At 34.4% G+C, this 4,926-nt stretch overlaps 1 pseudogene; it reads left to right on the top strand.

Moving 5' to 3' along the window:
- The first annotated feature begins 392 nt into the window (after nucleotides 1-392).
- Nucleotides 393-1,516, top strand: LOC101419506 (coatomer subunit beta pseudogene; annotated as a pseudogene).
- Nucleotides 1,517-4,926: the final 3,410 nt, after the last annotated feature.

Genomic DNA, 4,926 nt, shown 5'->3' with positions numbered 1-4,926 from the left:
AAAAGATGTTGGAGTCCAATAAACCCATACCTAAATTTTACCTGTAAATCTACAAATACTTTTTGTTTATTCTTTTATACTAGTTTTCTTCTGAGACAAGTTGATTTTATCGGCAAGATTTAAGGCCATTCCCTGACTCTTTGCATGAATTCTTATGTGACCAGTACCAGGGGCTTCTGGTCCCTGGTGAATTGGCTTCTCAATGCTGAAATTTGCAAGTGCATCTCCAAATATAGAACGGGCATAGAGATTGGCTGCCATAAAGCAACAGTAACCAGAAAAGGCCTTCTCTACAGTGAAGCATTTCATGTTAGTGACTTTAATATATGTTGTAAATATTCATTTAAATCAATTATATTTGCGCTGACTGTTACTTTGTTTTCCCATTCAAATTCGGCCCTATTGTGGAGTCAGAAATAAAGAAAGAAGCTGGTGAATTAAAAACCCGAAGAAGAAATAATTGTGGGGCCAGTTCAGCAACTGGTAACTGAAGTGGGCATTTATGCAATTCAGAGTACCCTTAGCAGTTCTAGACCCACCAAGAAATAGGAAGACAGACCTCCCCTGAGAGGATTCCTTTTGGATGGAGGTTTCTTTGTTGCCTCCCTTGCCACAACTTTGACCGAGGTTGCCTTGTGCTATGTAGCTTTGGTTCAGGAGAAGAAGAAACAAAACTCTTTTGTTGCTGAGCCTATGTTACTCATGGCCACTATTCTCCATTTAGGAAAATCTTCTCTTCCTATGAAGCCAATTACAGATGATGATAAATGGACTGAATTTCCTTGTGCCTCAAGGTCTTGTCTGAACTTTCACATTTAATGAATGACATTTTCAATAAGGAATGCAGAGAGTGCCTTTGTCACATGTTTTCTGCTACCCTCGAAGAAGAGAAATTATTCCAGAAGAAATAATCTGAAAAAAGGAATATGGCAGTACAGCCTGATGACCCCATTTCCTTAACACAACTAACTACTAAGATCAAGGAAGATCAATTTCAGCTTAGTTTGCTGGCAGCTATGGGTAACACACAGAGGAAAGAGGCAGCAGATCCCCTAGCATCTAAACTTAACAAGGTCACCCAGTTGACAGGTTTATCAGATCCTGTATGTGCAGAAGCTTATGTTCATGTCAGCAATATGATATTGTTCTAGATGTACTTGTGAATGAAACCAGTGATACTTTACAGAACTGCATTTTAGAGTTAGCTATTCTAGGGGATCTGAAACTTGTGGAAAAGCCATCTCCTTTAACCCTTGCTCCTCATGATTTTGCAAATGTTAAAGCTAATGTCAAAGTAGCATCAACAGAAAATGGAAATATTTTTGCTAATATAGTTTATGATGTCTCTGGAGCAGCAAGTGACAGAAATTGTGTGGTCCTCAGTGATATCCATATTGACATTATGGACTATATCCAGCCTGCAATTTGTACTGATGCTGAATTCCATCAGATGTGGGCCGAATTTGAAGGGGAAAATAAAGTGGAGGTCAACACAAATATATTTTTAATATTTTAATACTATTGTCACCTTATGATTTAGTTAAAATTATGCATTTAGATAATAAAACTTATGAGAAAAAATAATGGAATTATCTAGAGGGATGCTGATGCCATAATGAAATGTTCATAGAAAGCAGACAGACTTAGATGCTTTTGCAGAGCCATGTTTATAAAAGCACATTGAAAACAATTGGACTGAAACCTTCAGGTTTTCTGTAAAAATTTATGTATTTGGGCAAGGATTTAGGACATCAACCCACATGATTCACTCATTACTATTTTAACTAAAGGAATCAGATGGTTTGCATATTTAATATCTTTCTCCTCAGTTCTAGATGCTGTATGATCTACAGTTTAAACTTAAAAATTATAACTGAAACATTGAATCAGAGAGATGCATAATTTCATTTTAATACCCTTTGCCTCTATATTCAGAATATTTCAGAATGTGGCAGCTGTTATTTTATATAATAACCATGTTTCTCCAATTTACTATGCATATGTAGATGCATTCAAATATATTGAAAAGAAAATTTCAATTCCATCCCACTGTTTTGAGGAGTGCAGATAATTCTCATATGCAAATATCCCATGAACAATTATAAGTTTAATTCAGCACAATGAGCATACCTCTTTAAGAAACCTAATGAAATTGGTCCTTTACATCTTTATTTTAATTATTAGAAGGCTTTTAAAATAACTGTATATTTTTTTGTTTAAAAGGGTAGAATGCCTGGCTTTTTTTCAGAGGCTCACAGATATTTCTTTATACATGAGAATAGGCTTTGCTAGAGACCATGACCCCATTGTGAGATTGGTTAAAGATATTCTAAATAGAAAAAATTATGATTGCATACAGTATGTTTAACTTTCATTATTACAAAACAGTTATTTTTGTCACTTATAACAATAGAAGAAAAGATACAAAGGTGGTAGATTATGGACTTGATCTGCATTACATTTTTATTACTATTATAGAACTGAAAAAAGGAGAAGCCAGTGGATTAATAGTCAGAAATCATTTTCTTTAATGCAGTAATTCTTTTTTAGTATGCCTCACTCAGGGGAATAAACTTTATTCATTAATGATTGAAGAGAAATACTAATACTGTTAACTTTTTCAAAAGGTTTTCACAGTGTCCTGAAAAGAATCAAAGAAGTATCTGTGGCTCTTGGGATGGATGAGGTTATTTTAGGACACATTTGGGATGGGAAGAACTAACTATAGGGCCTAAGACTGAAAACAATTTAAGTGGGAAATTCCCAAGTGAACTGTTATTCCTAAGGAACTATGACAATTAACACTCTGAATGCAAGGTAACATGATAGAAACAGTATATTCCAGATATAAGTAAAAATGGTTCTGAAAGAAAGGTATGAATCTTGAGACTGGTATATTTGTCTGAGTCACAGAAGTTCAATCCCCTCTATCATTTGAAGAACAATGCCTGGCTCAGCCTTAAGGTGGTAGTTCTTAAATTCTCCTAAATGGCCCAAATAGAACCTGGACATCTAGCTAATGCTCTGTTAATCTTATGTGTCCTGTTCCCTGCTTGGAATCTTTGGTACATGGGATAATTAATATGTTGGTAACTTAGGCTTTGAATAATTAAAATTTGAATGTGAGTTTTTGATGCAAATAAGATCACCCATACTGAAGCATCTGAAGAAATATTTTTTCTGCCGTATTTGTTTGGGGAATTTTTATTTTCTGGAATAAGAAATGGACATTGTAATCAAAAGTCTATTGTGTTACTAATCTTTTAGGTAGCAGCAAATGTGGGGCTATTATTTAGTGGTTTAGATAATGTTTTCATGTGTTGCTCATGTTACAGCCTGACATTGTAATTTGTTTAGGGAAAAAAACAGCATAATTCTAGTGGGTAAAAGAAATAGGAACTAATTTAACTAGGATTTATCAATATTATGTACTCTACAATTAAGTGCAAATGTTTCTTATGAACAAGTATTCACACAGGCTTGGAGAACCTGAACATCACACATCATAGGTCTCATGTTGTAACCTTAGGAGCAGGGATGAGAATTGAGGACTTGTCACCATGAATAAAATCTTGACTTTGATCTTTCATTATCTTGCCTCTAATATCTCAGAAAGAATTTATTTATTAATATTCCTTTACATGAACATTAAAGCCCATATTTCTTTCATTCTTATTATCTTTTTATTCTTTTTGCTATTTTACATGAAGTATTTCCCAAGGTATATGACTGTTTAAACATTTTTTAAAAATTTATTCTAGTAATGTTTTAGTCTGCTAGGCTGCCAAAATGCAATATACCAGAAATGGGTTGGATTTTAGATTTGGAATTTATGAGTTTACAACCTTACAGTTCTGAGGCCATGAAAATGTCCAAATCAAGACATCATTAGGCAATGCTTTCTCCCCAAAGATTGGCTGCTGTTGACCCAAACTCCTCTCTCACATGGCAAGGCGCATGGTGGTAACTGCTGGCCTCTCCTTCCTCTCCTGGGTTTTGTTGCTTTAAGCTTCTAGGTTCTGTGACTTTCTATCTCTTTCTCTCAATTCATCCCATTTATAAAGGACTCCAGTAAAAGTATTAAGATCTACCCTGGACTATACTTTAATTGAAGTAACCTAATCAAAAGACACTTAACTTAATTAACCTAATCAAAATGTCCCACCCACGTAGGACACCCACAGCAGTTGACCAGCTGTAAGACCTTGATTTTCTGGGGCACATACAGTTTCAAATTACACAAGTACTATATAAATAACCTAACATTCCCCCTTTTAATCAATTCAAGTATGTAATTGATTGCTATTAATTACATTCCTAATGTTGTGCTACCATCATTACCAAAAGTTTACAATCAACCCAAATAGAATCTTACAATTTAAGCACTGACTCCCCATTCCCTAACTCCTACACTCACCGCTGGTAACCTATATACTAGAGTCTGACTCTATGAGTGTGCTTATTCTAATTATATCATATTAGTGAGCTCATACAATATTTGTCCTTTGTATCTGGCTTATTTTACTCAAAATTATGTCCTCAGGTTCATCCATGTTTTCACATGTATCAGAAGTTCTTTGTTTTTATGGTTGAATAATATGTCATTGTGTGTATATACCACATTTTATTTATCCATTCAAGGGTTGATAGATACTTAGTGGTGGTTTCCATGTTTTTTTTTGACAGTTGTTAATAATGCCACTATGAACATTGGTGTACAAATATATATTAAAGTTCTGCTTTAAAATTGTTTGAGTATGTATATAGAAATGGGTTTGTTGGGTAATAAGGTAATTCTAGATTTCATTTTCTCAGGAACCACCAAACTGTCTTCCACAGCATTTGCAGCACTTTACCTTCCTGTCAACATTGTAGAGGAGTCTCGTGTAGACAACATATACTTGGATCATGTTTTTTAAATCCATT

This window comes from Dasypus novemcinctus, chromosome 4, assembly GCF_030445035.2.
Source record: "Dasypus novemcinctus isolate mDasNov1 chromosome 4, mDasNov1.1.hap2, whole genome shotgun sequence".
NCBI classification, from domain to species: Eukaryota; Metazoa; Chordata; class Mammalia; order Cingulata; family Dasypodidae; genus Dasypus; species Dasypus novemcinctus.
Note: the sequence above shows the minus strand (reverse complement) of the source record. Positions and strands in the feature narration are given on the sequence as shown.